At 44.4% G+C, this 12,856-nt stretch overlaps 2 pseudogenes across 2 annotated transcripts; one reads left to right on the forward strand and one right to left on the reverse strand.

Annotated features, from left to right (window-relative positions):
• Nucleotides 1-1,017: 1,017 nt before the first annotated feature.
• On the reverse strand, nucleotides 1,018-2,742 carry LOC308276798 (SPATS2-like protein; annotated as a pseudogene). Its single transcript has one exon. The product of its transcript is annotated as an SPATS2-like protein (transcript).
• An 879-nt stretch (nucleotides 2,743-3,621) lies between these two features.
• Nucleotides 3,622-6,811, forward strand: LOC308276715 (ubiquitin thioesterase OTU1-like; annotated as a pseudogene). Its single transcript has 2 exons — nucleotides 3,622-3,669; nucleotides 5,729-6,811. The product of its transcript is annotated as a ubiquitin thioesterase OTU1-like (transcript).
• The last annotated feature ends 6,045 nt before the right edge of the window (nucleotides 6,812-12,856 follow it).

Genomic DNA, 12,856 nt, shown 5'->3' on the forward strand with positions numbered 1-12,856 from the left:
CAGTGAGCATTCCTGACCCTACTTCTAAGGGCCGCTGACACTCAAAGCACTTAGGAATCCCAATACTTTCCATGGAAAAGAAAACGGTGCTCCTACTGTCTGTTAGTTATAAGGTATCATGCAGTCGACACTGCACCCAGTCTTCACACTGCACCTAGTCTTCACGCTCTGACGATTTGGTCTAGAAAAGCTAGACTTCTATTTACCCAAACTAGAGAGTCTGCTTTATTTTAGCTCTAGTCACAATCCCCCCAAAATGGATGGGTGTGAAATATCCTGATGTGTAGATTGTAGACTGTGACTTCACCACAATTTGATGGTACTGTAAAGGATGCAGTCATTTTTGTTAGTTTCGTACTGGAGACTTTATCCAGGGGAATTCTACCTTTTAGGTAGAACCACAGCCCTTCTTTATTATTATTATTATTATTATTATTATTATTATTATTATTATTACTTTCAAACAGAGACTCACTGTGAGAATATAATCAGACATTTTTAATCAAAAGTATATATATATTTTCAAATGCAGCATATTTTAATTTGTTTCAAATAAAGCTATATATATATATATATATATCAGAAAAACACCAGATGTTAAATTCTACAAAAGCGCATGTGTCTTCAGCAGATCATGTTTGTCTGATCATTAAGAATTTTTTTCAACATTAACTCTCTAAAGACAATCAATGGATTGACATCACTGCTACAACACAGGTTGCTAACTGAGCCTCTGATCTCCAGCCACATCTTGATTCTCCTAACAAATGAGTTAATACTGCCTGGCTAAAATGCTGCAAAGTCTTGATGAGAAAAAGCGTCAACAGATCAAGCAAAGCCATGAACCTTATGAAGCAAGATAGAGCTGAGCATTAGAATTAGTAAAAACAATTATGAGAGGATCACATCACTATACAGGGTTTGTATATTCTGATTCACTCTCTTTTGGCAGAGAACTGGGTCAGCACCTCAGGCAGGGAACCGAAACTGAGTGAAAACTGCTCTTTTTCTCCTGGCTCAGGCCACCAGTGTTACAGCCGGGACGGAGAGGACCGAAGCATCTGTGGAAACTTCTACTCTCGTGGGACAGAGATTGCACTGTGAAACCCTACCGACATTACCCCGGAAAGGCCTGGCCTCTGAGTTGTCTGAAGTGTGCTGCCTTTGCTGGGGTTTTTCAGAATGGGCTGGGGCCTCTGGGGTGTTTGTCCCCAAGGGAGCCTCTTGATTTTTGGTGCCACCTTTGTTTTTGAGATGGAAGCCATTGTGTGGCTGTCTTCTATGTTCATGTCAGTTGGTCCCTTTTGCCATCAGATCAGCTTCATTCCCACTGCCCTGGGACTTGGCAGGCCCATTTAACCTCTTATGATACTGTGGATTAAATCTTCATCTTTGGCTAGAAGGCCCATTCTGCTTGTTAGTTGGCATGGCCTGGTTAGAGGGGTCTGTGGTGCTGGGAAGACTGCTCACCATTTTTGGGTTTGTTGCTTTGCCCTCAGAGGGCTTGTTGTGATTGGATGATTTCCGGGTGAAATTACTATGTTTCCCAGAGGATGCTGTGTGAGCATTCAGTAGAGGCAGCAGGGAGCTGCAGGGAGTTCTTGAGGAATAATTGTTCTTTGGATGTGTGATTTCTCCGCAAAGCATGACTTGGGCCTTCAGCTGCTCGATGTCACAGGAGAATCTGGCAGCCTTCCTGAGCTCTTCATCATATTTATGCTCACGAACAAAGTGCTTGATTTCCGCCCTGAGTTCGGTCAGCTGCATCTCTGCCATCTGACTAGCTAGATCAGTAAGTCTCTTTAGTTCTTCTGACGAGCAGTCAGGATTTCCATGGCTGCTTCTTTAACTTTATCCATTTCTGCCATTAATGAAACTTCTCTGTCAATGATGCAGTTGTGTAATTCAGCAAAGGCCGCTTTGATCTTCTTAACAGAACTATCCACTTCTTCCTTGATCATGACACGATATCTAGTTAGAGAAACAGTGCAACCGTTGCAAATCCTTCACTGCATTCTCAATATTTGGGCCTCTTTTCTTTGCCAACTCATCTGGCTTTATTTCAAGATGAGCTGCAGGGAAATTGGACTTAACAGGAGATATTTTTGTCTTAGGCTTGCTTGGGTTACAAGGCTGCTCAGCTGACCACTGTAGGCCATCTGACCTCTCTGTTGTTCCATGTATAGCTTTGGGGTTCCCATCTAATGCCAGTTTCTGTTGCAGTAGTCTGTTGCCTTCTGTTATTCTGCCAAAAGCCTTTGAAGGTTCCTCCAGTGTTGAGATTTTTTTCTCTCGAGGGGTGAGGGCTGGCTTTTTGCTGGCAGAATCTGTGGGCAAGCTGTCCTTCTCACCGCCATTGACATGGTCGTTTTGCATGGGTGGTGCCTGTGGCTGCAGGGCCCCTGCTTCAGGCCTCTCCGTCTTGTCTTTAGCATCTTTGTTGCCTTGCTGCTGCTTAGATTTGCTTCTTTTTCTTTTGTTTTTCTTCCTTTTTCCTGTCATATTCCATTCTTTTAGTACTTGAATTGCACTGCCATCCACAAAGGCTTGCACAGCTTTATCCACATTAAAACCAAACTGTTGTAGCACCAGGACTATTTCATTATTGCTTTTGTTGGGAACGACTGATCTAACTGCATAGATCTTTTCTTTGACATTCACAGGAGTATTGAGTTCAGCCATCTTGCTTCTAGTGGAATAAATCCTGGGAATCCACAGAGATGTTCCTGAAAGCAGCTTGGGTTCTGGAGTGTTCTCGGCGGTGGGCGTCGCGGAGCCACCGGGCTGCGCGGTCCCCGCTCCCGGCTGGCTCAGCCGGGCCCACCCAGGTCCCTTGGCGCCCGGCCCAAAAGTATATTTTGACATGAGCTCCATTTGTAAATACACCAATTTCAGCCTTTTGTGTGCTCTCTCTCTGTGTGTGTGTTTATGTAAAGATAGTGGTTCCTGGAAGTTGAACGTGCCAACCCCTTCCCTAGAATCCCCCTGAGCCAATGGCATAAAGATTGTGCAACTAAGGCTCCCACCAATCAGTGTTCAACACCGGAGTCCTGCCCTGAAATAAAATACTCAGAAGTTTTCTGCCATGTTGTCTTTGCCCACCTAACTTATTAGTGCCAGGATCCTTTTTAGAAAAAAGTAAAATTGCCTTACTGAGCCATTTTCATAGACGTGTCTTTTCTTATGAAGCCATGGAAATTTATTTCTAGTATTGGCAAGTTGCTGAGTCTGGTCTTGGATCTGCAATCCTCCTGTCTCAGCCTCCCAAGTGTTGGGATTACAGGTGTTTACTACCATGCCTGGTTGAGTTGTTATATTTGATTCTGTTTTATTTGCTGTAATTTTAATTATTGAAATTGTAGACTTGATGAAATTCTTGAAATGCTTTTGATGTCTATTTGGACAAGTTGGATGTGGGGAATCAAGGAAAGGACTGTAAACCTGGAGCTCAGGTTGTGTATCAAATTCAGAACAGGGTAAAGGACATAATTATGTTATTTCATATTGTCATATACATTGTCTGGATTAATAGCAACCATAATTCTTGGGTTAAATAAAAATGTGAAAGAACCATAATTTCCATCCATTTTGCAATGCCCTTTGTGGGTGTTTCTTTTAGACATGGTTGGAAAAGGCAGGAAGTGGCAAGTTCCATTGTTAGTGGCCAGGGTGAGACTTTCATAGGCAGATTAGCATCCCCTGCCCCCCAGGACTGCAGGCAGCTTCCTGAGAGCACAAGACAGAAAGAGGTGGGGACAAGTAGGACTCCAGTTAACATGCATAGTAAGGACCACATATTGATGCAATCTTGGTGCCAGGCTTATTAGAGAAAGGAGTTCAGGGGCCAACACACTGGGTATCAGGTGGAAAGGGAGGAAATGGGTCAGTAATGAGGGAAATAACTACATTCTATTCATCTCTGGAATGTAGCATTTTGTTTTCAAATTGTACACGCATTTCTTTTGGGTTGGAGTTGAGGATCTGTGGATACTGTCAGGGTTCCCCTAATTAAAAGCAGAACAACTAAGGACTCTGGGCCCCGGGCCGGACCACGTGCAGCATGCCAGACCCCTGGATCCCGGGCAGGGGTCGGGCAGGGCACGGCAGACCTCGGAACAGCCAGGGCCCGGGTCTCAGGACTCTGGGCCCTGGGCTGGACTGCGCAGAGCATGCCAGATCCCTGGAGAAACTGGGCCTGGTCGTAAGACCCTAGGTCCCGGGCGGGAGTCAGGCGGGGCACACCGGACCCAAGAAGAGCCAGGGCCCAGGTCGCAGGACTCTGGGGCCCCAGGTGGAGTAGTGTGGAGCACGCTGGACACATGGGGAAACCGGGCCGGGTCACAGTGCTACTGAGTGCCTGATACCACTACCTCCTCAAACCACACATACTGTCTTCTCTTATTAAAATTAAAAAAAAGGAAAAGAAAAAGAAAAATATCGGAGAGGGGTCAAGAAGGATACTGAAGATGCAGACAAAACTTATCCAAATGAACTGGAACTTTTGGAATAATTCCCCGTGAAGGAGGACTGCTTCTTCTCTACATTGTTAAGAATCTTGGACATCACCTGTAAGGAGAGAGTTTAGCGGAGACCAAGGAGAAAGGCGGTGTTGAAAGTGGTCTCCATGATGGCGGTGGAGACTTGTATACAGGAGAGGCAAAAATCAGATCCTACCAACCTTATTTTTTTTGGAGAAATTATACCAAATGTTGAATGCTACTGTCACACATGCTTAGGAACACTGGACAACATTCAGAGTGGAAAAAGAGCTTGGGAAAGATTTGAAATGGTGGAGGCAGTGGCAATGCAGTGGCCAGTACTCAGGGGAGGCAGAGATCTGATGCATTACACCTGGAACCTTTGAAGTAATAACCCCAGAGGCAGAATGCTACCACCACGCACCCTTGAGAATGTGGGGCAAATGGTTGGGCAAAGAGGGTGCTCGGATTGAAGCCTGCCGAGGGGTGAGGCTGGCGACGGACACAGAAAAGCTGGGATTGGAGCCTGCCATGAGGCAAGGCCGGTGCTGGAGCCTCCGAGGCTGGGATTGGAGCCTGCCAAGGGGTTAGGCCGGTGCTGGGGCCAGTGAGGCCAGGATCGGAGCCTGCCATGAGGCAAGGCCACTACTGGGGCCTCTGAGGCCGGGACCAGAGCCTGCCAAGGGGTTACACTGGTGCTGGGGCCAATGGCTGACATTGGAGCCTGCTGTGAGGGCCTCCAAGTCTGGGATCGGAGCCTGCTGAGGGGTTAAGCCGATGCTGGGGCCAGTGAGGCTGGGATCAGAGCCTGCCGTGAGGCAAGGCTGGTGCTGGGGCCTTTGAGGCTGGGATAGGAGCCTGCTGAGGGGTTAGGCCGGTGCCGAGGCTAGCAAGGCCAGGATCGGAGCTTACCATGAGGAAAGGCTGGTGCTGGGGCCTCCGAGGCTGGGATGGGAGCTTGCCAAGGGGTTAGGCCGGTGCTGGGGCCAGCGGCCGAATTCAGAGCCTTCTGTGAGGCAAGGCTGCTACTGAGGCCTCCAAGGCTGGGATCGGAGCCTGCCGAGGGGTTAGGCTGTTGAACATTTAGCTCATTAATTTTTAAATATCCAAATTCTTCCCAGTGTTGTGGTATGTGCCTGTCATACTGGTACATGGGAAGCTGAGACAGGAGGATCACAGATATGAGGCCAGCGTCAGCAGCTTAGTGAAGCCCTTAGCAAATTAGCAAAATAAAAATAAATAAAAATAAGGGCCATTTTGGAGTCCACTCCACAGCTGGCTGCCCTGCAGCATCTCCCAACTTGCTGCTGGGACCAAAGCTGGCCTCGCAGGTGTCTGGCTGGCGGCTACCACATGGACATGACGCGGCGACTCCACTCACGGCCCAAGATGGCACCCATGTGTCACAGGGTGTGCCCAGCTGGACCTGGTTGTGGAAACTCCAGGGCCAAATTGCCGCCATCACTGGGATCTCTCCTAGCAGTCAGCGAATCCTGGTTGAATTCCTGCCCGAATGCCTGTATCTCAGCAATGGGTATACTCTTCTGGGGACTTGCCTCTACAATCAATTCTAGATTTGCTTTATTTTTAACAAGGTGACATGCTGATGTTTGAAAAAACCAAAACCAAAACTTTTGGTCTGAAAAAACCAGACCAAAACTTCACCTGCATTTACAAGACATGGTGCTCCAAGTTATGTCAGGGAAATGTTGCCTCTGCTTACCAGAACCATGGTCCCATCAGACAGCTCTTGCCTCTTTTCCAGTGTGTTCTGTGTCATTGAAGGAGGAGTCTGGAATCCAGCTTGTGCTCTAGATGAGATGCCTCACAGCACAAATTGCAGCAAGTGATCCAGACCTCTGTAGTGATGCAATACTGGAAAAAACTTACCAAGAGTACTGTGACTGAATCAAAAGGGATGGTGCTTGGGGAGGCAATTAAAGATCTTGATTTTGTCTAAGTTTTATCAATGTGAAATATGTGTAGTAGAGATACAGTAAGAATCGATCATTTTGGGGAAGATGCAGAATATACCAAATGGATTCTGCTTATTTATGATGGTATCCACCAAGATCCACTTCAGAATAACTTCCCTGAATCAGATACATCTCTTCTGGCCGTTTTTTTCTAATAATAATGTTATTCTTGTATAAGCACTGGAACTAGGAGAAGAATCTAGAAGAATGAGACAATTTACAGATGCAAACCACTCTGCCCTGAGACACATGGTGTGTCAGAAGTGTATCACTGGACCAACGGACACTGGGAAGCACACCAAGGAGACGGGCCGTATCAACTCTGGAGGAGTAGGATTTATGCATGATGAGGGTTGAGGCATACTACCTCACAGACTCTGAAGGTCTGGGGTTTCTTTTTTTAAATTTTTTATTGGTGCTTTATATTCATACATCATATTGGGGTAAAAAACTTGTGTTTACATACATGTACACATCACTGTTTTAATCCCTACCCAATTCCCACCACATTTCCTCTCCATCCCTCCTTCCCTTTCTTGGCTTAGAGGTTGACTTCGATATGTTTAACTACATTGTGTGTTTTAGTTTTCAATGGGGTTGCACTAATTTGCAATCCCACCAACAATGTTTTAGAGTTCCCACTTCTTAACATCCTCACCAGCATCTGTTGTTTGTATTTTGAATGATTGTAATTCTAGTTGGAGTTAGGTGAAATCTCAGGTTAGTTTTATAGGTCCAACACTGCAACACATAGGCACAGATAAACAATTTTTCAACAAGACCCCAAAGGCACAACAAATTAAAGGAGAAATCAATACGTGGGATTGCACAAAACTGAAGAGCTTCTATTCAGCAAAGGAAACTGTCAAGAACCTCAATCGAGAGCCAACAGAATGGGAGAAGATTTTTTTTTTTGTTGGTACTGGGGTTCCTGGAAGCCCTTCTACCTCCGGGCTATACTCCCAGACCTATTTTTTATATTTTTATTTGGAAACAGGGTCTCTTAAGTCAGCCCGCATGGCTGGCTTTGAACCTGTGTGATCCTCCTGTCTCCGCCTCCCAAGCACGGGGATTAAAAGTGTGTGCCACCATGCCTGGCAAGATGGGAGAAGATTTTTGCCACCTACCTCTCCAATAGAGGACTATTATCTAGAATATACAGAGAACCCAAGAAACTCAACACTAGGAAAACAAAGCCTCCAGTATCAAAATGGGCAAGCGAACTAAATAGACACTTCATGAAAGAAGAAATTCAAATGGCCAACAAATACATGAAAAAATGCTCAACATCACTGGCAATCAGAGGTCTGGGGTTTCTAATAAGATATTCTTAAATCTTTTTTAAAAATTTTTTTTTATTGGTGCACTGTATTCATACATCATAGTAGGATACATACTTCTGTAGACATACATGCACACTTTTCCCAGTCAGCCCCCACCCAATCCCCACCCCATTCTCTCCCTATCCCTCCCTCCCATGCTTGGCTTAGTAGTTGACATCTAGTATTATGGCAATTTATCTAAAATTAAAAATGATAATCTCACATAACAGTTTCATTTGTCTGATACCAAGCTTTTGATGACTTAAAGATAACATTTCAATATTTTTTTTGCCTTCTTTCTTACCAGAGAATATTTTTTTTCTATTTTTAGGTGAAACTATCATATATTTATATATTTATTTTTCAGAAAAAAATCTATCCTAATATGGAATATGGACTCTAGGTACCCAAAACGATCTTGAAAAAGAACAAAGCTAGAAGATATATATTTTCTGATTTCAAACCATATAAAGCTACAATAATTGAAACAGTGTAGTACTATTCTAAAGGCAGATATATAAACCATTGGAGTTAAATAAAAGCCTAGAGCTAAATTCTTCCCTATATTGTCAAGTTATTTTTGACAAGGTTTCCACGAACATTTGGTGGTGGAAATAATAATCTTTTAACTAAATATTGTTAAAAAATAATAATTACATGGAAAAGAATAAAATTGGACCCTTACCTAATTCCATATACAAATATTAACTCAAAATAGATAAAAGACCTAAATATAAATCTTAAGACTATAAACTTTTAGGAGAAAATCTGGGTCATTAAACCTCACAACATTGAAATTGGCAGTGATTTCTTGGATATGATTTCAATGGCACAGGCAACAGAAGAGTATACAAACTCCCTAAAAAATAAAAAACATATTGTATATCCAAAGACAATGTAAACAGAGTTAATAGTTACTAATAGAATGGGATAAAATATTTCCAAATGCTATATCTGAAGGTATATGGATATTCCAACTAGAAATCCTAAAAATTAACAACAATAAAGGCAAACAATACCCTTTAGAGATAGGTAACAGACTAACATAAATAATGAATATCCACAGATAACCAATCTTAGTTGTCTGTTGGATGGAAAATCTTGTTTCTCTAGTTCTGGAGTGTGTTACCTATTTCTTCTTTGTAGTTAATCTCTTTGAGCATTTTCTCTAGTGCTGGTTTTGAAGACATAAATTCCTTCAATTTCTTTTTGTCATGGAAGCTTCTTATTTCTCCATCTAATTTGATAGAAAGTTTTGCTGGGTAGGAAATTTTTGTCTAAAATTTGTTTTCTTTCAGAGTTTGGAATATGTTACTCCAAGCCCTTCTGGCTCTCATAACTTGGTTTGGGGAGTCTGGAGTGATTCTAATTGGTTTGCCGCTGAATGTCACTTGGCCCTTTGCTTTTGTTGCCTTTAAGATTCTCTGCTTGGCTTCCACATTGGTCATTTTGACAATTATGTGGCGTGGGGATCCTCTTCTCTGATCCTGTCTAAAGGGAGTTCTATAAGTTTCCTGGACCTGCGTATCGACCTCTTGCTCTATGTCTGGAAAATTTTCTGCTATTACTTCCTTGAAGAGATTGTTGATCCCTTTGGTTTCACTTTCTTTTCCCTCCTCTATTCCAATTATTCTTAGGTTAGCTCTCTTAAAATGGGCCCATATTTCTTCAATATCAGATTCCTGCTGTCGGATATTTTTTTCTAGATTAGAAACTATGCGTTCATTTTTGGATTGCTCATCTTCTAAGAGCGAGATTCTGTTCTCCATGTGTTCTAATCGGTTGTTTGTGCTTTGAATTGAGGCCTTTACTTCATTAATTGCATCCTTTATCTCTTTTTGGCTCTCTCTGAGTTCTTTTTCGAAGCACCTCTATTATTTCTACAGTTATTTTCCTGATTTGATCTAGAAATCTCTGATTTTCTGTTTTATCGGGTTCTGATGTTGTGGGGTTGTAGGCATTCATTGCTCCAGTATTATTCCTCTTTCCCATGATTTCGGAAGTTTGTGCCTTCTCTGGGTTCTTCCCTTGGGTCACTATGACTTCACTTAAGGTGTTCTGGATCTCGAGTCAGTAGTATCTCAGACCCCACTACTCCTTTACTGGGTTTTATCACAGAGTCTCCGACCCAGAGAGTTGATAGAGGCTGCTTTAGACTGTGGGGGGTGCCAGGTTGCACGTTCTCCTATGGTGTGGTATCTTTGCCACCGCCCCTCCCCCACTGGGTCAAGTCCCAGGGAGTACAGTACTGGGATTTCTCCGCTGTGGCCCGCAATTTGACTCACTGTTCTTGAGTATGCAGATGTAGCTGTACTGAATTCGGTGAATTCGGTGCTGTTGCCGCCGGTGGCAATATGGCGCCGCTGCTACGCCCTCGGCTGTGGGGCTGAAGTTTTTCTTCTTGGTTTTGATTTCCACTCTGAATCCCTGCAGCGTGTGCTGAGCTCGGCCACTGGGAGCTTTAGATGCTCTCTGCACAGAGAAATCCCGCCTGGCTGTTCCGCAGCGGCTCACCTCAGCTTACTGTAGCCGTCCCGTGCATTTGCCGGTGCCGCCGGCAGTATGGTGCTGCTGCCGCGTCTGCCGCGTCCTCGGGCGTGAGGCCGGTGTATCTCCTCTGTGGCTCTGTTCTCAGTCCGCTTTCTCTCTGGAGCCTGGTGATTATTTGTTTCACTGGTGATGGTGTTTTCTGGCTATGAAAGGTGCTGATTTTGTGGTAATGGAGATTTGTTGTTAGCGCTTTTCTCGGTCGCCATCTTCCACATGGCCACATCTTCATCGTGTGCAACAAGGGCTCAGTCACCGCCTTCTACTGTGTCCTGGGATACCTGGGCTCCCTGGCCCTGGGGAGCTTCACGGTGGCTTTCCTGGCCAGGAACCTGCCTGACACCTTCAACGAAGCTAAGTTCCTGACCTTCAGCACCCTGTTGTTCTACAGTGCCTGGGTCACCTTCCTCCCTGTCTACCACAGCAGCATGGGGAAGGCCATGGTGGCCGTGGAGGTCTTCTCCATCTTGGCCTCCAGTGCAGGGCTCCTGGGCTGCATCTTTGCCCCCAAGTGCTACATCATTCTCATAAGACCTGATAAAAATTATTTTACAGGTTTGAAGAATAAAATAAGTTCCTAGAGGAATAGGCATTCTGAGGGTTTACCTAATCTCTCTCTCATTTTTTTTTAAAGTTTTTTGTGGTACTGGGAATGGAACCCAAGGGCAGTCTATCTTTGAGCTACACCCCCTGCCCTGTTTTTTATTCTTAATTTTGAAATAGGGTCTCACTAAAAGTTGCTGAGAGCCTAAGTAGCTGAGGCTGTCTGCGACCATGATCCTCCAGTCTCAGCCTCCCAAATTCTGGGATTACAAGCATGCGCCACCACGCCTGGCTCCCTCTTGTTTTTAATGTTTGGGAAAATAACAATCCAATTTCAAATTATTTGGATATTATATAAAGAAAATAAATGCCTTACTTATTAGCAGAAAACTCCTCTTTTGAAGAATTATTATATCCATGCTTCACAATTATACAGCATATTGAGGCTCGTGCGAACATACACGCACAACTTTATTTGTTTCCATCGGCCTCCAGCCTGACACGTGATAATTTATTCTTTATTTTGAAACAGGGTCTCACTGAGTTGCAAAGGGCCTCACTAAGTAGCTGAGGCTGGCCGCGAACTGCGATCCTCCTGTCTCAGCCTCCCGAAGGCTGGGATTACAAGCGTGTGCCACGATGCTCGGCCTGACATGATAATTTAAAGTGTTCTGAGACTGTGGCATGGTTGGATGAGTTATTTCTCCCCAAGGACATCCCTGCTGATGATTCTGTTGTGATGGCTGAAGATCTCACTGGGTTGGGGTGAGCTACTGACTCTAGGTCCCCACCTAAGCGTCCTTACCGACTGTGTGCTAATGCACATTTGTTTCCACTGTATTTGACTGTAGCCTCTACCCCTATCTTTGAAGAGATGGCTTGCAAACTCATAGACTTGAGTTTAGTTGTTAACATGCAAGGCCCTGAAGCCATGCAATTAGTGTTTCTTTTATGTAAGTTGCACTAATAATAATTTACATATGGGCGTAAATATATATGATGGTCATATCTTCATTTGGGATGGTTCCTTTTAAAACACACACACACACACACACACACACACACACACACACACTGTTTCAATCCTGTAATAGTACATGATTTTTTGAGTCCCTCAGCAATTTAGCAAGAGTGTGTTCTTTTTTTTTTTTGTGGTACTAGGTGTGGAACCCAGGGGCTTTTCTACCTCCAGGCTATAATCCCAGACCTATTTTTTATACTTTATTTGGAAACAGGGTCTCACTAAGTTGCTGAGAGCCTCACTAAGTAGCTGAGGCTGGCTTCGAACCCACGCGATCCTCCTATCTCAGCCTCCCAAGTGCTGGGATTACAAGTATGTGCCACCACATCCAGCTCTTGTTTTGTTTTTTGAGGGGTGTGTGTGTGTGTGTGTGTGTGTGTGTGTGTGTGTGTGTGTGATGGTGCCTGGGATTGAATTCAGGGGCATTCTTCTTCTGAGCACTGACCTTATCCCTATTTTACTTTTCATGTTGAAACAGAGTCTCGCTTAGTGGTGGAGGGTCTCACTAAGTAGCTGAGGCTGGCCCAGAACCTGTGATACTCCTCTCTCGGCCTCTTGAAATTCTGTCTCAAAATAAAAACTAGAAAGTGCTGCATATGAGGAAGACTGCCCATTTGTTTCATTTTTAGTAGTGTGCGCGCGGATGCACACGCACACCCTGAAAACAAAAATAAAAAATGCCATCCACTCCTCTAGAGAAAAAAATATTTGCAATTATGAGTGTGCTGAGAGTTTTAAATGTAGAATGAAGGACAAATAGCAGATGCTGGTGGGTGGAAGAGGAGCAGGGAGGAGAGCCTTTGAGGGGGGCCTGGGCAGGGCCGGGTTCCACAAGTTCATGAACTTATTTCCTGCCACGGGAACAGGGTGGCTCTGGGATCAGGGTCCCAGCTGTTCTTACACAGCTGAAAAATCAAGGGAAACAGCCGGACCAGAAACTGACCTCCTCACACTGTGGAGTCTGAGGAG

This window comes from Muscardinus avellanarius (assembly GCF_963383645.1).
Source record: "Muscardinus avellanarius genome assembly, chromosome: 18".
Lineage (NCBI taxonomy): Eukaryota > Metazoa > Chordata > Mammalia > Rodentia > Gliridae > Muscardinus > Muscardinus avellanarius.